The sequence below is a fragment of the Dryas octopetala genome, chromosome 4 (genome assembly GCF_963921425.1).
Source record: "Dryas octopetala chromosome 4, drDryOcto1.1, whole genome shotgun sequence".
NCBI classification, from domain to species: Eukaryota; Viridiplantae; Streptophyta; class Magnoliopsida; order Rosales; family Rosaceae; genus Dryas; species Dryas octopetala.
In genome coordinates this window covers 4,753,373-4,776,078 of record NC_141369.1, presented here as the reverse complement: position 1 = coordinate 4,776,078, position 22,706 = coordinate 4,753,373, and the positions used below count along the sequence as shown (strand labels likewise).

General features: G+C 40.3%; 1 protein-coding gene and 2 non-coding genes across 3 annotated transcripts in view; 2 read left to right on the top strand and 1 right to left on the bottom strand.

Moving 5' to 3' along the window:
• LOC147286271 (uncharacterized) overlaps nt 1–22,706 on the top strand; it is a 47,289-nt gene that overhangs the window by 8,330 nt on the left and 16,253 nt on the right. The gene's annotated exons all lie outside the window — the stretch shown is intronic.
• LOC147286274 (small nucleolar RNA R71) lies at nt 17,426–17,532 on the top strand. The gene has a single exon (XR_015122167.1). It is a non-coding gene; the product is annotated as a small nucleolar RNA R71 (small nucleolar RNA).
• Nucleotides 21,477–21,582, bottom strand: LOC147286273 (small nucleolar RNA R71). The gene has a single exon (XR_015122172.1). It is a non-coding gene; the product is annotated as a small nucleolar RNA R71 (small nucleolar RNA).

Below are 22,706 nucleotides of genomic sequence, written 5' to 3'. Positions count from 1 at the left end.
TGGGCTGCTCCCTTTGGGCTTAAGTGGCTCACGCCTAGCCTAGCTAGGGTCCCTCCTTGGCGCATGAGCTGGTAGACTTGGGCTTTGGGCTTGCATGTTGGGCTTCCATTTGCTTGCACAAGATGGGCTAGGGTTTCACTCCATGGGCTTCCACCTTGGGCTTGTCACCTTGGACTTGCGCATGGCCCCTTATCTTGCTAGGGTTTGCATGGCATGCATGCGCATGCATGGCTGCCATCTACCTCCTTGCGTGTGGCTTTTGGGCTGCAAGGGTTTGGGCCCATGCATGTGCATGCATGGCCCACTTGGTTCGGCATCCCTAGGGCCCATGGGCCCTCCACTTTTGACTTCCCATTTTGCCCCTCATTTCCATTTGAATTCAAATTCATTTCTTCCCTCCATTCATTTCCATGGATGTCCACCACCTTCTGGAAGCTTCTGGAACCTTGAAAAACATTTCCTGGTGCAACTAGGATTTCTTGAAAATGAGAGATTCCTTATCCATTTCGACTTCTCGTAATGACCATATTGCCCCTGGGGTCTCCTAGTGTCACTAGGACTCCTTTCCCTAGTTGGGTTAGGTTTCCTAGTTCAACCAGGATTTCCTGTTCGAATCAGGATTTCACATTTCTGGCTCCGCAATGTTGGTTCTGGACTTGATGTTTCCTAGTGTGACTAGGAATCCTCATTTGACTAGGATTTCTGCACTTTTCCTGGTTTGACCAGGATTTCACTCGTTTTCCTGGTTTGACCAGGAATTGTCCCAAAATGGCTCCATTTGCTTCTTTTTCTCATTTCTGCTTCATTTGACCTGAAAACACAAAAACAAGACAAGAAACACAAAATAGCGAGTTCTAACACTCTAGGTTAAGGAATTAGTATCATAAAGTGATGCAAAATGCACACTCATCATTATTTTAAAGTTTTGTCATTTATCTGTTAGTTTGTCTAGTCTCAAAAATCAATCAAAACCCCCCATTTGCGTGCGTGAGTTAGAGTTGATTTAATCGAATTTAATTAAGTTAGTGATCATAACACTAGTACAATTCCCTGTGGGATCGACCTCGTATTTGTAAGCTTTGCTACTCCGCGATTCGTGCACTTGCGAGTTAACCTAGAGCTCAGAAAAGGGTATTTAATTTGCTCTAGGAAAACATACAACAGTCCGGTCCTCCCTAATTGAGGACCGGTCCTTCTGTGGACTTCCTCGAGCCATGCTCTCTGGAGGTCCGGTCCTCGAGCAATTTAAAAAAAAAAAATTTAGTTTTTTTCAATTAGGGTGACAAACCATATCAAAATGCAATCATCTAAGTGTCATTACATCTTTGTGAGGTAATTGATCCTTAGAACTTTATTGCAACATTGTTTTTAAAACAAAGTTTTTGAGTCCCCAACAAGTTGATGAATTGTTTATAGCCATTGAAAAGCATGTTTAGCATTCATTATATAGGTTATGAGTTTTTGTTTTTCTAATGTTGTTTCATAACCTATTTCATGATTCTTTGTAATTAAGCCTTGTTTTCATAAGCTTAAGTTGTGATTTGCATAACTAGAGATACATATACATGAGAGAGGAGACTTATATGACCTAAGTGAGCTATTGAGCCTTGTACTTCAATTCTTGAGTGTGTTTATTCTTACTCTAATCCTTTCTTGACATTTAAGTCGTTGTTGGATCTCATTGTTCATTCGTTTGTTCAAATGCTTGAAATACACATGATTTGAATCATTGAACTAGAACTTCTCTCTTATTCTATGCAAAACATGTCTATAGCTACATGGATCTTAGGAGATGATTTTAGGCCTTGTTTGTGTTACCTAGAGCCAAAAGCCAACCTTTTGTGTTTTTACCTTAGTTAACCCTTTTGAGCCTTATAAGCCTTTTTGTTTGTTAACCACATTATATACCTAACCCTAAGTGTGGGGGAGTTACACCCCTACCCTATTTAGCTTTTACTATGGTTTTGCATTGATTTTATGGTTTTGAGGTTGAAAATAAATGTGAAGTATAGCTTGAAAGCAAAAGAAGGAGAAATGTGCTGAAAGGAGTGTATGCTGTACCCAAGAGAAGTTGAAAAAGAAAAGTACTGAAAAAAAAAAAAAAAAAAAAAGAAGGAAGGGACAGTTTCAAAAGAAAAGAAAAATGATGAAGAAAGGTGCTCAAATGTTCAAAGCTCAAGCTATGAAGTGCAAGTATGCAAGGTATGCCTCTAAAGTATTATTATGTGTTGCAAAACCATAGTTTGTAGCCTTTGTATTATCCTTTCATTTCAATATCATATCCCTACCATAAGCCTACGTTACAACCTTTAATAAAGCCCTATTTGATTTTAAGGGAAATGTAGTACAAAATGTGGAGTCTAGATGAAAGAGAAGCCTATGGTGATTGATTCTATTTCAAGTATTTTGATATTCCTTTCATGAGATCATTGTTTCCTTTCAAATGTGCCTTTATTTAATCCTAATATGTGAGCTATTTGTTTTTGTTTACATGAATTCTCTCACATATAATTTGAGTGCACAATTCAACCCAATTTCTGAGTGCTTTATTGTTGATAGTATGCCTTAGTGAGGATTGGAGTTGAATCTATGTTGTTTATGTTGATTTAGTCTTGCTTATCTAACACTTGGGTTTATGTTAAGGATGGTATATATGTACAATAGAGGAGTGAGGTATGTTGTTGAAGCATTATTAGAATTAGAAGATTAAATAACCTATATGTCTTGCTTTGCTATGATTATTGGTGGCTATCTTCGTGAAATCATTTGTTGGGAAAGTTTGTTGGGTTTAGTTGAGTCAGTTTTGAGTCTTTTCTTTATTTGTTTGCTTGAGGTCTAGCAAAGTCTAAGTTTGGAGGTGTGTTGAGTGTCCAATTTGCATCATTGAATGATACTAATTCCCTAACTCGATATTTTAGGTCATGTTAGTTTGTTTTAGTGTTTTGTAGGTTAAATGAAGCAATGATTGAGAAAGAAGTTAAATGAAACTATTTTGAGCTAAAAATGGAAAAAATAGGAAAAAGAATCTTGAGGGAATCTTCTAGAAGGATCTGGAATCTGAAAGGAATCTTTAGAGAATCTCAGACATAATCTTTTGGGGAATCTTTTTGGTCAAGGTTGACTTTTGGTCAAAGTCAATGGTCAACTGTGTCACATCGTCACATGACATGGACCACACATGCAACCCATGCATTATGGGACATGTGCATAACCATAGCACAAAGGACCAGGACCAAGACCAAGACCATGCGCCTATTGCAAGCCCAATTGGAGGAACCCCAAGTTGTGCCATTTAAAGGTCCAAGAGCCCAAGCCTATGCCGCACTCACTTAGCTGATCCAAGACCCAAGGAAGGAATCCTTCATGCTCAAGGAAAATCTCACAAGATTCAGTCATGCTCTATGTTTTTGCTGTTTTCATAAGTTCTTAATGACTATTGCATGGTTAACAGCTTAGGTAGACGATAATCAAGCTTCCTAGGAACATGTAAGTTAACTAGGTTAAGTAGCGATAATCAAGCTCTTAATTTATGAATAAGGAAAACATAGTTAGAGAGTGTCCGATAATCAAGGCCTTTCGGCTAGCAAACTTAATTGTGTGTGTTTACATTGAATTGCATGTCACCATAATAGTTGTTATCTTTTAATATGTGATGGATTCAGATATCTTAACATTGCAAGACAATTGGGTGTGTGAGTGTGTTTGGTGGAGTGCGTGTGTTTCACAACTTACAACCCCCCATATCGTGTGGGTGTGTTAGTGGATAGATCAAATTGATTTGATGTGTATTTAACCATTCCTCGTGGGATCGACCTCGTATTTACATGCTTTGCTATTGATGTGATTCGTGCATTTGCGAGTATACTTAGAATTGAGTTATTTAATTCGTTCTAAAAAAACAACAACATTCTTGCCAACCCGGAACTTTTTGGTGCAATTTGGACGAAATTGGGCTAAGTATGCACCGAAAAAAGAAAGTTGTTCCCAATGTCTTTTTTGCCATCAGGGAACGTTTTGGTGCAATTAGGTCGAAATTGGACCAAGTATGCACCAAAATGATGTTTTCGTGTGTTCTGAACACCAATTGTGGTTCAATAAGTCTAAAACCCTAATCCTAACATGAGAAAGTGCGTTGACATGTCTTTCTTACCATCCGGGAATGTTTTGGTACAATTAGAACGAAATTGGACCAAGTATGCACCGAAATTACGTTTTCGTGCGTTTTTAACACTAAAGGCAGTTCAAAAGGTCTTGAACGCTAATTCTAACATGAGAAAGTTATTTGACATGGCTTTCTTGCCAACTGAGAACCTGTTGGTGCAATTTGGACGAAATTGGAGCAAGTATGTAGCAAAACAACGTTTTTGAGGGTTCATAACACCAAATGTGCTTCAATAGGTCTAGAACACTCATCCTAACATAAGAAAGTTCTTCGACATGTCTTTCTTGCCATCCGGGAACGTTTTGGTACATTTAGAACGAAATCGGACCAAGTATGCACCGAAGTGAGGTTTCATGCGTTCTTAACACCAAATGCTGTTAAAAAGGTCTAGAACGATAATTCTAACATGAGAAAGTGTTTTGACATGACTTTCTTGCCAACCAGGAACCTTTTGGTGCAATATAGATGAAATTGGACTAAGTATACACCTAAATGACGTTTTTGTGTATTCTTAAAACCAAATATGGTTCAAAAGGTTTAACGGTAATCCTAACATGAGAAAGTGCTTCAACATATTTTTCTTGCCAACCGAGTACGTTTTGGTGTAATTTGGACGAAATTGGACCAAGTATGCACCGAAATGACGTTTATGTGCTTTCTTTATACTAAATATGGTTCAATAGGTCAAGAACGCAAATTCTAACATGAGAAAGTGCTTTGACATGACTTTCTTGCCAACCTTTTGGTTTAATTTGGACGAAATTGAACCAAGTATGCACCAAATTGACGTTTTCGTGCGCTCTTAACACCAAATGCGGTTAGAAAGGTCTAGAATGCTAATTCTAACATGAGAAAGAGCTTTGACATGACTTTCTTGCCAACCGGATCCTTTTAGTGCAATTTAGACGGAATTGGACAAAGTATACACCTAAATGACGTTTTTGTGTATTCTTAAAACTAAATATGGTTCAAAAGGTCTAAAACGCTAATCCTAACATGAGAAAGTGTTTACCCATGTTTTTCTTGTCAACCGAGAACGTTTTGGTGTAATTTGGACGAAATTGGACCAAGTATGCACCGAAATGACGTTTATGTGCTTTCGTAATACCAAATATGGTTCAATAGGTTTAGAACGCTAATTCTAACATGAGAAAGTGCTTTGACATGACTTTCTTGCCAACCGAGAACCTTTTGGTGCAATTAGGACGAAATTGGACTAAGTATCCACCGAAATAATGTTTTTGTGCGTTCTTAACACCAATTATGGTTCAGTAGATGTAGAACCCTAATCCTAATATGAGAAAGTGCTTTGACATGTCTTTCTTGTCATCCGGGAACGTTTTGGTACAATTAGAACGAAATTGGACCAAGTATGCACTAAAATGACGTTTATGTGCTTTCTTAACACCAAATACGGTTCTATAGGTCTATAACGCTAATTCTAACATGAGAAAGTGCTTAGACATGACTTTTGTGAGGCCCCAAAAATTTTTAGTGTTTTATTTTATTTTCAAGATTGGTTTTGAGCCAATGGGAAAATAGTATTCTTCACTACGAGTACGTAGTATTTTTCTGGGTATTTTTTTGAGTCTCGGAGTGTTTTTGGTTAATTTTTGAAGTTTAAGGAATTTTGGTCTAGGACGAAATTGGACTAAGTATCCACCGAAATGAAGTTTTTGTGCGTTCTTAACACCAATTGTGGTTCAGTAGATTAGAACCCTAATCCTAACTTGAGAAAGTGCTTTGACATGTCTTTCTTGTCATCCAGGAACGTTTTGGTACAATTAGAACGAAATTGGACCAAGTATGCACTGAAATGATGTTTATGTGCTTTCTTAACACCAAATACGGTTCTATAGGTCTATAACGCTAATTCTAACATGAGAAATTGCTTAGACATGACTTTTGTGAGGCCCCGAAAATTTTTCGTGTTTTATTTTATTTTCAAGATTGGTTTTGAGCCAATGGGAAAATAGTATTCTTCACTACGAGTACGTAGTATTTTTCTGGGTATTTTTTTTGAGTCTCAGAGTGTTTTTGGTTAATTTTCGAAGTTAAAGGAATTTTGGCCGTTGATCTATTTTCGTCAAACGGCTAGGATGGTGACATGTGGCTGCAACAGATGGCAAAGGAGGAACCGACGCGAAGAAAGGAGGAAGTGGGAGAAATCGGTGGAATCTGCTGGAAGCTACCACCGAGCGATCGGCAAGGCTTGCCGAGGGCTCGGCGCAGCAGCGAACGATCAGAAAAGCCTACTGAGGGCTTGGCAGCCAGCCTATATATACCCCTCTACCCCCCCCCCCCCCAGTTTTCTCTCTTCTGATTCATTTTTCTTCCGTAGCTCTCTCTCAGTTTTCTTAGTTCTCCTCTCTTAGTTCCAATCATAAGAATTTAGTTAGAATTTAGTTTTGGTTATGTCTCACCACCTTGTTGTATGTTTTCCTAGAGCAAATTAAGTAACCTTTTCTGAGCTCTAGGTTAACTCGCAAGTGGACGAATCGCTAAGTAGCAAAGCTTACAAATACGAGGTCGATCCCACAGGGAATTGTACTAGTGTATGATTACTAACTCAATTAAATTCAATTAACTCAACTCTAACTCACGCATGCAAATGGGGGTTTTTATTTGGTTTTTAAGACTAACTAAACAAACAGAGAAATAACAAACTTTAAAATGACAACTGAAAGATTTCGGGTAAAACAATGATAAAGAACACTAGGGGTCAGAATCCACCACTAACATACCATTCACTTCACTATGGGTATTAACAACCAATAAGTAAACATGTTGACAAAGTTTGTCTACTAAAAGGTTTGGCTAGTCACTTTTAGCAATTACTCCCCTTACTGTGCATAAACTAAGAGCTTCTTGGGCCTTCCTTAGCCAGTTAACTTGCATGTTCCCTAGTTCTAAGCTAAGGCAGCTGTTACCCATGCAAGAGTCGTTACGATCTGTGAGAGTGACAAACACATAGCGCATGGCTCCAAATTAATGTACTGTATGTCATCTATGATCTCTTTTCTCATGAATATTATCTTAGGATACCCACTTGTTGCCTATTGAAACTATCATCCTTTCGAGCTTATTTAGTTTCACAACATAATTCTAGATGCATGCAACCTAAGGTGATCAGTTAAGGTGATCAGTCAAAGATGCAAAACAAATAGATTCAATTTAAACAGAGATCCAAGATTTGTCAACATATAAACAATTAAATTATTAATAATCCATAGTGAAAATGAACAGCAATGCTAGGGCTTCATCCTAGCCCTAGCCCAATATTCAGCTACACATAATTAAGACCATAGTTAAATGATGCATAATTAACAATTAAAATAAAGAAAGGGAAGAAGAAATCAAGCCACGAATGATGGAGTGAAGGTGCGGCTACAAGGTGACGGCGTGATGGGCTGCTGCTCGGCCTTGGGCTCCACGGCAAGGAGGCTGCAAGGTGGTGATGCGTGGCTGAATGTTGGTGGCTGCGGCTTGGCTTCCTTCTCCTTCTTCAACTCAGCGCAAAAATAGAAGACACACAAACAAAGGTGGCTGGTAGGGTTCGGCCAGACAAGAAAATAAGAAAAAGAGAGAGAGAGAGAGAGCAAGGGTGTGCGGCAAGATAAAGAAAAATAAGCTAACTAGGGTTTCTGAAAAATAAAAGAGAAGAGACAAAACTTCAGCACCCTTTTTCTGAATGGAAGATATGTATTTATAGAGATCAGTCGGAGAGGAAACCTTGGGAGGCAAGGAAAAGAGAAGGTGCGGCTGCTGCTAGGGTTAGGGGAAGCTTTGGGCTTGCGGCAAGGCTTTGGCTTTGGGCTTAAGTGTCACGCGCCAGCCCCCTAGGGTTTCACTTCATGGCTGCCACCTTTAGACTTGCGCATTGGGCTTCATCATGGGCTGGTGCATGCATGCATGCATGGCCCCTCAGATTTCGGCATTTGCATAGGCCCATGGCCCATTGGACTTGTTGACTTTTCACTTTGACTTCCCATTTTGTCCCTCATTTCCATTTGAATTCGAATTCATTTCTTCCCTCCATTTATTCCCATGGATGTCCACCACCTTCTAGAAGCTTCTGGAACCTTGACTTTGTAGAGTTGACTTTGACCAACATTTCCTAGTGTGACTAGGATTTCTTGTAAATGAAGGATTCCTTATCCATTTCGACTTCTCGTAATGACCATATTGCCCCTGGGGTCTCCTAGTGTCATTAGGACTCCTTTCCCTAGTTGGGTTAGGTTTCCTAGTTCAACCAGGATTTCCTGTTCCAATCGGGATTTCTCATTTCTGGCTCCGCAATGATGGTTATGAACTTGATGTTTCCTAGTGTGACTAGGAATCTTCATTCGACTAGGATTGCAGCCCCTTTCCTGGTTTGACCAGGATTTCCCTCGTTTTCCTAGTTTGACCAGGAAATGTCTAAAAATGGTCCTTTTGGCTTCTTTTCTCTTCTTTGCTCATTTTATCCTATAAAAACAAAAACAAACTAACAACACACAAAATGTCGAGTTCTTGCACTCTGAGTTAGAGAGTTAGTATCATAAAATAGTGTAAAATGAGCACTCAACACACCTCACCACGTGGTGTTTAGGATGCACAGAATCCTGGTGGGTGATTTGTGATCCTAGTCTTGTGGTTTTGTCATTAGTCCTTGATGAGTGTGCATTTTGCATCATTTTGTGATACTAATTACTTAACTCGATATTTTGTGTTTCTTGTCTTGTTTTTGTGTTTTCAAGTCAAATGAAGCAGAAATAGGAAAAAAAAGCAAATTGAGCCATTTTGGGACATTTCCTGGTCAAACTAGGAAAATGGGTCGATTCCTGGTCAAACCAGGAAAAGAGCAGAAATACTAGTCAAATGAGGATTTCTAGTCACACTAGGAAACATCAAGTCCAGAACCATCATTGTCGAGCCAGAAATGAGAAATCCTGATTGAAACAGGAATTCCTGGTTGAACTAGGAAACCTAACCCTACTTGGGAAAGGAGTCCTAATGACACTAGGAGACCCTAGGGGCAATATGGTCATTACGAGAAGTCAAAATGGATAAGGAATCCTTCATTAACAAGAAGTCCTAGTTGGACTAGGAAAGTGATGAGTGTGCATTTTGCATCACTTTATGATACTAATTCCTTAACCTAGAGTGTTAGAACTCGATATTTTGTGTTTCTTGTCTTGTTTTTGTGTTTTCAGGTCAAATGAAGCAGAAATATGAAAAGAAAGCAAATGGAGCCATTTTTGGACATTTCCTGGTCAAACTAGGAAAACGTGTGAAATCCTAGTCAAACCAGGAAAAGTGCAGAAATCCTAGTCAAATGAGGATTCCCAGTCACACTAAGAAACATCAAGTCCAGAACGATCATTGCGGAGCCAGAAATGAGAAATCCTGATTGAAACAAGAAATCCTGGTTGAACTAGGAAACCTACCTCGACTAGGGAAAGGAGTCCTAATGACACTAGGAGACCCCAGGGGCAATATGGTCATTACGAGAAGTCGAAATGGATAAGGAATCTTTCATTTTCAAGGAATCCTAGTTGCACTAGGAAATGTTAGTCAAAGTCAAGTCTACAAAGTCAAGGTTCCAGAAGCTTCTAGAAGGTGGTGGACATCCATGGAAATGAATAGAGGGAAGAATGAGAAGTCAAAGTCAATAGTCAAGGGTCAAAGAGGAGAAGTCAAAGAGACAAATGGGCAATGGGCCTATGGGATGCCGAAGTCAAGATGGGCCATGCATGCATGCATGCGCCAAACCCTAGCAGCCCAAGCCCTATGCGCAAGGTCCAAGGTGGCAGCCCATGCATGCGCATGCATGCCATGCAAGCCACTTCAGCCCAACATGCAAGCCCAATGTGCAAGCCTCAAGGTGATAGCCCATGGAGTGAAACCCTAGCCCACATTGTGCAAGCCCAATGCGTCAAGTCCATAGCCCAAGACCAGCAGCCCATGCGCATGAAGAGGAAGCCCTAGCTGACTTGCGTGTGTCACTTAAACCCAAAAGGGCCAAGCCCTTGCCGCAAGCCCAAGGCGCCAAACCCTATCTGCTGCCGCAAGTCTTCTCCTTGCCTCTCAAGGATTGCACCTCTATATATACCTCATCACTTCATAACCCTAGCACCTCTTGCCTCCTAGTTTTATTTTCAGTTTTAGGTTTTATTTTTCAGAAAGTTAGAGTGAGAGAGAGAGCCGAATTCAATGAGTTAGAGAGAGAAGGTGGCGTGACAAGTGAGAGAGAGAAAGCCCTTGCCGCAAGCCCTAGCTCACCTTGCCGTGAGTTCCTCCTGCTTGCTAGGTGCCTCCTTCTTCCTCTCTCCTTGCCGCAGCCACCCTTGTGCTTGAATCTCTGATTTTGTTTTCTTTTTCCTTCTAGAATTCTGATTTCATGTTGATTTATGTTTCTGAATTTATTTAGTTTGTGATTCTGATTTTATTATTAGCATGAATTGGGATTTTATTATTTGTTGCTGTTTTATTTTATTTTATTTAATTATGTAGTTATTTATTCTATCTTGCATGTTAGTTGTAGATTGATTAATGGATTTGCATGTTTTAACAAATCGTTTATCCGTCTCTTCGTTTGTTAGTTTGATATTTGCATGTATTAAATTTCCATTATCTATTTGAATCCGTCACTAGTTGTTTGCATCCTTTGACTGGCCACCTTAGGGTAATTGCATCTAGTTTAATTGTTAGGTTTAGTTGTGAAATCGTCAAAGACACTAAACCACAAGTAACAAGGGAATAAGGGATTATTCTTGGTAATGAGGTTGGGCGGCCTTTCTAAGGAAATAGTCAAAGCTTATATGTTGTGCATGTTTGACATTCTCACGAATCTTAATGACTCTTACATGGGTAACAGCTGCCTTAGCTTAAACTAGGGAACATGTAAGTTAACTGGCTAAGGAAGGCCCAAGAAGCTCTTAGTTTATGCATTAGGAGAACAATTGCGAGAAAGTAACTAGCCAAACCTTTTTAGCAGTCAAACTTTAATACATTGTGTTCAAATTAACTGTCATTAGCCATAGATGGTTATTTCATGCTTATCTGATTTGAAACTAAAAACTTAACATTGCAAGATAGAATAAAGGGTGTGTGCGTGTGGTGATGTGTGCGTGTGTTTCCATCTCTCAAAACCCTCCATTTAGTTATTCTAGTGATTATTTGAATAGATTTGTTGTTTATTAACGATTCCCTGTGGGATCAACCTCGTGCTTGTACGCTTTGCTACTGATGCGATTCGTGCACTTGTGTTGATGTGTTTTCTTAGAATAAAATAAACAATTATCTCATTCTAAGTTTACTCGCAAGTGCACGAATCGCATCAGTAGCAAAGCGTACAAGCACGAGGTCGATCCCACAGGGAATGGTTAATATACAACAAATCAGTGCAAATAATCACTAGAATAACTAAATGGGGGATTTTGAAAGATGGAAACACACGCACACATCACCACACGCACACACACTTTATTCTATCTTGCAATGTTAATTTTCAGTTTCAAATCAGATAAGCATGCAATAACCATCCAAGGCTAATGACAGTTAATTTGAACACAACATATTAAAGTTTGACAGCTAAAAAGGTTTGGCTAGTTACTTTCTCGCCATTGTTCTCCTAATGCATAAACTAAGAGCTTCTTGGGCCTTCCTTAGCCAGTTAACCTACATGTTCCCTAGTTCAAGCTAAGGCAGCTGTTACCCATGCAGGAGTCATTAAGTTTTATGAGAACGTCAAACATGCACAACATATAAGCTTTGACTATTTCCTTATAGAGGTCGCCCAACCCCACTACCAAGAATAATCCCTTATTCCCTTGTTACTTGTGGTTTAGTGTCTTTGACTATTTCACAGCTAAACCTAACGGATAAACTAGATGCAATTACCCTAAGGTGGCCAGTCAAAGGATGCAAACAACTAGTGACGGGGGTTTTAATAGATAGTGGAAATTTAATATGCGCAAACATCAAACTAACAGACCAAGAGACGGATAAACGATTTGTTAGAACATGCAAATCCATTAATCAACCTACAACTAACATGCAAGATAGAATAACTAACCTACATAATTAAAACAAATAAATAAAAGAAAACAGCAACAAATAAATGAAATCCCAATTCATGATTGCTAACGGAAATCAGAAACGCAAACTAAACAAACTTAGAAACATAAACTAAACAACTAATTTAAAGTGCATAAACTAAATGAAATCAGAAACGCAAAATTAAAGAAACTAAAAGCATAAACAAATGGAAATCAGCAACATGAATTAAAAACACTAAAGAGATAACTAAACAAAATCAGATTGCAAAGATTAAATAACAACTAATTAAAATCAGAACCAAAACTATAAACTAATTAAATTCAGAAACTTAAATTAAATAAAATCAGAAACCAATATCCAACATCAAATCTGAAACTACAAGGAAAACGAAAACAAAAATCAGAGGTGCAAGTGCATGGGGGCTGCGGCAAGGAGGGAGAAGAAGGAGGCACCAGCACAAGCAATTGGCTCACGGCAAGGTGAGCTTGGGCTTGCGGCAGCAGGTGATCCTTCCCTCTCAATGTCACGCCACCCTCTTCCTAGACCTCTCTCTGAATTCGGCTCACCTTACAAGAATGAAAGTCTGAAACTAAAAGGTGTGTGAATGAATGAATAAAAGGTGTCCCTAAAAGTCTGAATGAGGGGATTTAAATAGGAGAAGCCTTCCTTGAGAGGCAAGGAAGACTGAAGCTTGCGGCTGCTAGGGTTTCCCTTTCCTAGTTGCTTGCGGCTTCAGCTTGGGCTAGCTGGACTAGGCCTTGGCGTGATGGGCTGCTCCCTTTTGGGCTTGAGTGGCTCACGCCTAGCCTAGCTAGGGTCCCCCCTTGGCGCATGGGCTGGTAGTCTTGGGCTTTGGGCTTGCATGTTGGGCTTCCATGTTGGGCTTCAGTAGCTTGCACAAGATGGGCTAGGGTTTCACTCCATGGGCTTGTCACCTTGGGCTTGCCACCTTGGGCTTGCGCATGGCCCTTTGTCTTGCTAAGGTTTGCATGGCATGCATGCGCATGCATGGGCTGCCATCTTCCTCCTTGCGTGTGGCTTTTGGGCTGCTAGGGTTTGGGCCCATGCATGTGCATGCATGGCCCACTTGGTTCGGCATCCCTAGGGCCCATGGGCCCTCCACTTTTGACTTCCCATTTTGCCCCTCATTTCCATTTGAATTCAAATTCATTTCTTCCCTCCATTCATTTCCATGGATGTCCACCACCTTCTGGAAGCTTCTGGAACCTTGAAAAACATTTCCTGGTGCAACTAGGATTTCTTGGAAATGAGAGATTCCTTATCCATTTCGACTTCTCGTAATGACCATAATGCCCCTGGGGTCTCCTAGTGTCACTAGGACTCCTTTCCCTAGTTGGGTTAGGTTTCCTAGTTCAACCAGGATTTCCTGTTCGAATCAGGATTTCACATTTCTGGCTCCGCAATGATGGTTCTGGACTTGATGTTTCCTAGTGTGACTAGGAATCCTCATTTGACTAGGATTTCTGCACTTTTCCTGGTTTGACCAGGAAATGTCCCAAAATGGCTCCATTTGCTCCATTTTCTCATTTCTGCTTCATTTGACCTGAAAATACAAAAACAAGACAAGAAACACAAAATAGCGAGTTCTAACACTCTAGGTTAAGGAATTAGTATCATAAAGTGATGCAAAATGCACACTCATCACACCCCCAAACTTAGATTTTGCTAGTCCTCGAGCAAATAAAGGAAAGAAAAGACTCAAAACTGACTCCAACATCCCAACAACTGAATTCATGCGCACAACCATTAATCACATAAGAAAGCAAGGCATATAAATGATATTCTTCAAATTCTAATAACATTTCAAATAACATACCTCGCTCCTCTATTGTCATATAGGCCATCCTTGACACAAATCCAAGTCTTAGACAAACAGAACTAAATCAATACATACATAATAGATTCAACTCCAATTCTCACTATGGCATACTCTCAATGATAAACACTCAAGAATTGGGTTGATATGTGCACTCAAAAGTATATGTGAGAGAAAATATGTAACAAAAGCAATTAGCTCACATATGTACATGAAATAAAGGCACATTTAGAAAGAAATACTGATCTCATGAAAGGAATACAAATGCTTGAAATAGAATCAATAACCATAGGCTCCCTTCTTAAATAGACTCCACATAAGTATAATACACACTCTTGAGATCAGCTAGGACTTTAATAGGGTTATAATGAAGGCTTAGGCTAGGATAGGGTATTGAAATGAAAAGGAAACACAAAGGGCTAAATTCATAGAATTGCAAGCACCAATAGAACATTCTGAGGTACACTTTGCTTCTTTGCACTTCATAGCTTACTTTGAACTCTTTTTGCTCATTTTTTTTTTTTTTTCTTTTGAAACCGTCTCATCTCTTTTCTTTGATTTCTTTTTTTTTTCTTTCCTTTGGGTACGGCATACATACTTTTCTAACACATTTTTGTATAAGCTATGCATTTTCACTTCTTTTTCACCTCAATCAACATATAGACAACTTGCAACACCATAAAAAGGGTAAAACGGATGAAAGGGGTGGTACACCCCCAAACTTAGGGTTTGGTATGGGGTCACAAAGAAAACAGCTTAACAGGCTCAAAATGGGTAACTAAGGATAAAACATGTAATGGGTAGGCTTTCAGGCTATGGGGTACACAAACAGGGCCTAAATTCATTTCTCAAGAGTTATGCAAATACGGCATGCTTTGTGTACACAAGAAAAGAGTTCTAGCTCATTGATTCAAGATAATGCATATTCCAAGCAAATGACCAAATGAAAGACAATGAGACCAAAACAACGACTTATATGACAATGATAGAATCAGAGTGGCGCGCAACACTCAAGAATTGAAGAACAGGGCTCAAAAGCTCACTTAGGTCATGCAAGTCTACTCTATTATGCATATAATCATTAGTAATGCTAATCACAACCTAAATTCATATCAACAAGGCCAAATGACATAGAATTGCAAGATATGTTATGGAACACTATTAGAATGAAAAGAACACCAAATATACACACAATACTAAAACATGCTCATAACAATCATGCACACTCGAATCAATTAGTTGGGGACTCAAAACGACCTGAAACAACCAAAATGACTCAAAAACTTTTTGTTTTTAAAACAATGTCGCACACTTCAAAAGAATCACATCCATCACTAAGGTGAATGAGATCTAACGAAAACGTGCATTTTGATGTGGGTTTTGACACCCTAAGTTTAAAAACACAAGAAAAAGTTTTTTCCTAACCTAAAAACACCTAAAAACACTAAAAACGAAAAATTTTTTCTTTTTTTTCTAAAAACACTCAAAAACACTTAAAACACTCTAAACACTTGTTCTAACCTAAAAACAGTAACAAATGACAATTGCCCTTCCCCCCACACTTAAATGATACATTGCCCTCAATGTATATGAAATAAATACAAGAATGATCAAATTAAGCGAAACGGGAAGTTGCAAACATCCAAAACCAAATAAACACACCAAAATGAAAAATTGTCTTATGAAGCGAAATAAAGAAACTGTTTACTTGCATACGCAAGCGTGAACACTCCAAGGGTAGGCGCGGCCTCCTTGGTCCTCAATGACTCCTCCTCCATTATTCGAAACCAAAAACTTGGGTTGCCTCCCAATAAGCGCTTGTTTTTCTGTCTTCAGCCTGACATTGCCATCTCCTTCACTTGCGTCCTTCCCTCTTCCTCTTGCCATTGCTACTCTCGGCATTCCCTAGGATCGAACTGAGGAAGCTCTCCATCTCGGACTTCTCTTCTCCATAAAAAGTGACCTCCTCGTTTTCTGGCATCTCGGAAGTGAGCAAATACACCTCTTGCTTGGTGTAGTGCCGAATTGTCATGGCGCTCTCCAATGCTTTGTACTCCATGTTAGAGGTGCACAAAAATGGTCTCCCAAGAATAATAGAGACATCGCCCGGAATTGTCGGCACATCTAGCACTATGAAATCAGAGGGGATTAGTAATTTACGACATTTAACCAAAACATCCACAAGCATACCACAAGCTTCTTGGGCTGAAGAGTTGGCGAAGCGAATGTTCACATCAGCTGGTTGCAAATCAGCCTCTTTAAATCCAAGCCTCTCGAACACAACCAGCGGCATGACATTGATAGCTGCACCACTGTCAACTAAGGCATTGGTGATCTTATGCTCCCCTATGCTGCATGATATGACCAAAGAGCCCGGATCCTTCTTCTTGCTTGGCAAAGATGCAAAGAGATAACCACGAATCTCCCTAGGAACATTGTGACTATGCCCTTGCTTCTCAACCTTCTTCTCAATAGATTTCAACTCCCTCATGGTTGCTGGAAATTTGGTGATGTCAATGTCCGGAATGAGGGGAATCACACGTGTATCCTTATGCTCTTCAGTCATTTCCGGATCCTCCTCTTCCTCACTATCACTGATCTCAATCACTTCCTTCACCACCTTAGTCTTGACCATTCTAACTCTTTTTCTTGGAGTAGTCCTCAAAATAGCATTTACATGCTCCTCATTCTTCGGGTTGACGATGGGCTGACTTGGCAACTTCTCCTTCTCTCTCTGACCCAAAGTAGTGGCAATCTGACCCATTTGACTCTCCAAGTGTGCAATAGCCTTCGAATTGGCTTGCATCTGCTGCTCGGTACGGTTCATGAAGGCATTGGTGCTTTGAGCAAGGGAAGTGGTGCTTTGAGCAATCTGAGCAATCTTGTCCTCCAAACTAGACCTCTCGGCATTAGGATGCACATATGGCTTGTTGGTGCTCCCACTAGCTTGCTGTCCATTGTTGTTGCTCCACCTGAAATTTGGGTTGTTCTTCCATCCAGGGTTATAAGTGTTAGAAAATGGATCATATGGCACCCTAGGATAGCTCCCAACCTGGTTCACTTGTTCCATGTCACCCCCTTGTCCTTGCGCACTCATCATCTTCTCTTGAGCCATAGATAACTTCTGCACCATAGTCTTGATTTCCATAATCTGTCCCTCCATGGTGTTTGGCACATCAGCTACCTCATACAACCCTCTCTTTGGTCCTCCTCTTGCACGATTGGAATCCCATTGTTGAGAACTCAAAGAAAGCGACTCAAACAATTCTGTAGCCTCATCCTCCGTTTTAGACATAAACGCACCACCACATGCCGAATCCACCTTGGCTTGGTCTCTCTCCAACAATCCCTGATAAAAACAACAAATCACATACCAAGGAGATAGGTTATGATGTGGGCAGCTAGTAAGTAACTCATTGAATCTGTCCCAAGTCTCATGGAATGGTTCGTCCGCCTTTTGCACAAATCCAAGGATCTCCTTCCGAATCGAATTAGTCTTGGAAATGGAATAGAACTTGTTCAAAAACTTGCTCGAAAGATCATCCCATGTCGAAATGGAACCACTGGGCAGCGAATACAACCACCTCTTTGCCTTGTCCTTAAGCGCAAAAGGGAACATCCTCAAACGGTACTGATCGGCATTCAGGCCCCTCAATTGTGCGGCTTCACAAACCCCGGAAAACTCCTTCAAGAAATGGATCGGATCCTCCCCATTCAGCCCATGGTAGCTTGGCAACAAGTGAATCTGACCACTCTTGATTTCGAAATCAGTGGCTATGGTGGCATACCGGATGCATGATGGTTGAGTGGGCAGCGAAGGTGCTGAAAAATGGCTCAGGGGCTGCGGCACTATCTCGTTTGCTTCAGCCATGTCGACACTCTCAGTCTCTTCACTACTCGAATCTGATGCACTAGGTTGCGGGCTGACTTGTGATGCACCTAAAGCTTCGTTCTTGAGCCTTTCCAACCTAGCAACAAGTTCAGGGTTCATAAAACACACCTAATCAAGAGAAAAACACACAATCAGTAGAAAGAATGCAAATAAAGGCATGGCATTTATTAAAAACTAAAAATTAGCAAAAACTGAAATCTAACTAATATAACCTAATTCTAATGACTAATTACACCAATTCATTGATATTAGACACCATTCCCCGGCAACGGCGCCAAAAACTTGTTGATGTGTTTTCTTAGAATAAAATAAACAATTATCTCATTCTAAGTTTACTCGCAAGTGCACGAATCGCATCAGTAGCAAAGCGTACAAGCACGAGGTCGATCCCACAGGGAATGGTTAATATACAACAAATCAGTGCAAATAATCACTAGAATAACTAAATGGGGGATTTTGAAAGATGGAAACACACGCACACATCACCACACGCACACACACTTTATTCTATCTTGCAATGTTAATTTTCAGTTTCAAATCAGATAAGCATGCAATAACCATCCAAGGCTAATGACAGTTAATTTGAACACAACATATTAAAGTTTGACAGCTAAAAAGGTTTGGCTAGTTACTTTCTCGCCATTGTTCTCCTAATGCATAAACTAAGAGCTTCTTGGGCCTTCCTTAGCCAGTTAACCTACATGTTCCCTAGTTCAAGCTAAGGCAGCTGTTACCCATGCAGGAGTCATTAAGTTTTATGAGAACGTCAAACATGCACAACATATAAGCTTTGACTATTTCCTTATAGAGGTCGCCCAACCCCACTACCAAGAATAATCCCTTATTCCCTTGTTACTTGTGGTTTAGTGTCTTTGACTATTTCACAGCTAAACCTAACGGATAAACTAGATGCAATTACCCTAAGGTGGCCAGTCAAAGGATGCAAACAACTAGTGACGGGGGTTTTAATAGATAGTGGAAATTTAATATGCGCAAACATCAAACTAACAGACCAAGAGACGGATAAACGATTTGTTAGAACATGCAAATCCATTAATCAACCTACAACTAACATGCAAGATAGAATAACTAACCTACATAATTAAAACAAATAAATAAAAGAAAACAGCAACAAATAAATGAAATCCCAATTCATGATTGCTAACGGAAATCAGAAACGCAAACTAAACAAACTTAGAAACATAAACTAAACAACTAATTTAAAGTGCATAAACTAAATGAAATCAGAAACGCAAAATTAAAGAAACTAAAAGCATAAACAAATGGAAATCAGCAACATGAATTAAAAACACTAAAGAGATAACTAAACAAAATCAGATTGCAAAGATTAAATAACAACTAATTAAAATCAGAACCAAAACTATAAACTAATTAAATTCAGAAACTTAAATTAAATAAAATCAGAAACCAATATCCAACATCAAATCTGAAACTACAAGGAAAACGAAAACAAAAATCAGAGGTGCAAGTGCATGGGGGCTGCGGCAAGGAGGGAGAAGAAGGAGGCACCAGCACAAGCAATTGGCTCACGGCAAGGTGAGCTTGGGCTTGCGGCAGCAGGTGATCCTTCCCTCTCAATGTCACGCCACCCTCTTCCTAGACCTCTCTCTGAATTCGGCTCACCTTACAAGAATGAAAGTCTGAAACTAAAAACCTAAATCAGAAAAATAAAACTAAGAGAGAGAAGAGAGTGATTTCGGCTGGAGTGTGTGTGAATGAATGAATAAAAGGTGTCCCTAAAAGTCTGAATGAGGGGATTTAAATAGGAGAAGCCTTCCTTGAGAGGCAAGGAAGACTGAAGCTTGCGGCTGCTAGGGTTTCCCTTTCCTAGTTGCTTGCGGCTTCAGCTTGGGCTAGCTGGACTAGGCCTTGGCGTGATGGGCTGCTCCCTTTTGGGCTTGAGTGGCTCACGCCTAGCCTAGCTAGGGTCCCCCCTTGGCGCATGGGCTGGTAGTCTTGGGCTTTGGGCTTGCATGTTGGGCTTCCATGTTGGGCTTCAGTAGCTTGCACAAGATGGGCTAGGGTTTCACTCCATGGGCTTGTCACCTTGGGCTTGCCACCTTGGGCTTGCGCATGGCCCTTTGTCTTGCTAAGGTTTGCATGGCATGCATGCGCATGCATGGGCTGCCATCTTCCTCCTTGCGTGTGGCTTTTGGGCTGCTAGGGTTTGGGCCCATGCATGTGCATGCATGGCCCACTTGGTTCGGCATCCCTAGGGCCCATGGGCCCTCCACTTTTGACTTCCCATTTTGCCCCTCATTTCCATTTGAATTCAAATTCATTTCTTCCCTCAATTCATTTCCATGGATGTCCACCACCTTCTGGAAGCTTCTGGAACCTTGAAAAACATTTCCTGGTGCAACTAGGATTTCTTGGAAATGAGAGATTCCTTATCCATTTCGACTTCTCGTAATGACCATAATGCCCCTGGGGTCTCCTAGTGTCACTAGGACTCCTTTCCCTAGTTGGGTTAGGTTTCCTAGTTCAACCAGGATTTCCTGTTCGAATCAGGATTTCACATTTCTGGCTCCGCAATGATGGTTCTGGACTTGATGTTTCCTAGTGTGACTAGGAATCCTCATTTGACTAGGATTTCTGCACTTTTCCTGGTTTGACCAGGAAATGTCCCAAAATGGCTCCATTTGCTCCTTTTTCTCATTTCTGCTTCATTTGACCTGAAAATACAAAAACAAGACAAGAAACACAAAATAGCGAGTTCTAACACTCTAGGTTAAGGAATTAGTATCATAAAGTGATGCAAAATGCACACTCATCAACTTGCGAGTATACTTGGAATGAAATAGATGTTTATTTTGTTCTAAGAAAACATTCAACAAGTTTTTGGTGCCGTTTCCGGGGAATGGTGTCTAATATCAATGAATTGGTTTAATTAGTCATTAGAATTAGGTTATATTAGTTAGATTTCATTTTTGGTTAATTTTTGGTTTTTAATAAATGCCATGCCTTTATAAGCATTCTTTCTAGTGATTGTGTATTTTCTCTTGATTAGGTGTGTTTTATGAACCCTGAAATTATTGCAAGGTTGGAGAGGCTCAAGAACGAAACTTTAGGTACATCTCGAGGCAGCCCTCTACCTAGTGCATCAGATTCGAGTAGTGAGGAGATTGGAAGTGTCGACATGGCTGAGACAAATGAGATTGTGCCGCAGCCCCTGAGCCATTTTTCAGCACCTTCGCTGCCCACTCAACCATCTTGCATTCGTTGTGCAACAATAGCCACTGATTTTGAGATCAAGAGTGGTCAGATCCATTTGTTGCCGAGCTACCATGGGTTGAATGGGGACGATCCGATCCAATTTCTGAAGGAGTTTTCCAGGGTTTGTGAAGCCGCACAGTTGAGGGGTCTGAATGCCGATCAGTACCATTTGAGGATGTTCCCTTTTGCGCTTAAGGACAAGGTAAAGAGGTGGTTGTATTCGCTGCCCAGTGGTTCCATTTCGACTTGGGATGATCTTTCGAGCAAGTTCATGAACAAGTTTTATTCCATTTTCAAAACAAATTCGATTCGGAAGGAGATCCTTGGATTTGTGCAAAAAGCGGACGAGTCATTCCATGAGACTTGGGACAGATTCAATGAGTTGCTTACTAGCTGCCCGCACCACAACTTATCTCCTTGGTATGTGATTTGCTGTTTTTATCAAGGTTTATTGGAGAGGGATCAAGCCAAGGTGGATTCGGCATGTGGTGGTGTATTTATGTCAAAAACGGAAGATGAGGCTACAAACTTATTTGAGTCACTTTCTTTGAGTTCTCAACAATGGGATTCCAATCGTTCAAAAGGAGGACCAAAGAGAGGATTATATGAGGTGGCTGATGTGCCAAACACCATGGAGGGACAGATTTTGGAAATCAAGACTATGGTCTGTTAGGTCCTTAAATGTTTGCATTTTAGGCCCTCTATCTTCATGTATTTAGTACTTAGTCCCTATATTTTATGTTATTTATTTGTGTTTTTCTCTTTTGTAGGTGGAAAGCCCATAGGAATTAAATGGATGCAAATCAGCCCATTTTGAGCTTAAATGAATATTTGCTGTTTAAATGGAAGCCCAAGATCAAGAGAGGGTTCAAGAGCATGAAGAAATGAAAGCCCAGCCCAAACCACATAGGAAGTGGCGTGTGTGCTAAGAGAGAGGAGCTGGCCGCACCTTGCAAGGCTCTCCTTCCCTAATTGGGCTCTAAAAATCAGATTTGATATTACCTTTTTTATTTCATTTTAATTCCTGATTTATTGGAGGCTCAATGGGGAGGAAATCAGCTACACCAAGCCCATAGAAGTCAGCTGCACCTTGCGCAAAAGAGAGGGAGAAACCCTAGGGCCTTGCGCAAGTCACTTAAGCCCAAGAAGCCAAGCCCATGCCGCACACCCTAGTTTTCTAAACCTAACCCTAGCTGGCCGCACATCCTTCCTTCCCAAAACCCTAGCTGCTGCACACCCTTATATATACATCTCTTTCTATCATTTTAGGAGGGCAGACACTTGGAAAAATCAGAAAATAGAGAGAGAGAGAGGCTGCTGGAGGCGTGAGCTCTCCTTGGGGTGTTTTCTCTTCTTCTTCTTCTTTTCTTGTAATTGTTAGATGAAAAACATGATTACGTGGCTGTTCTTGTTCTCTAGCATGAACTAATCACGTTTTCTAGGGCCTAGGATTCAGCCCTAGGCCGAATTTTTAATGGATTGGTGATGTAGTTGCTGTTTGTTTAATTCCATGGATTGATGATTTTGATTTCACT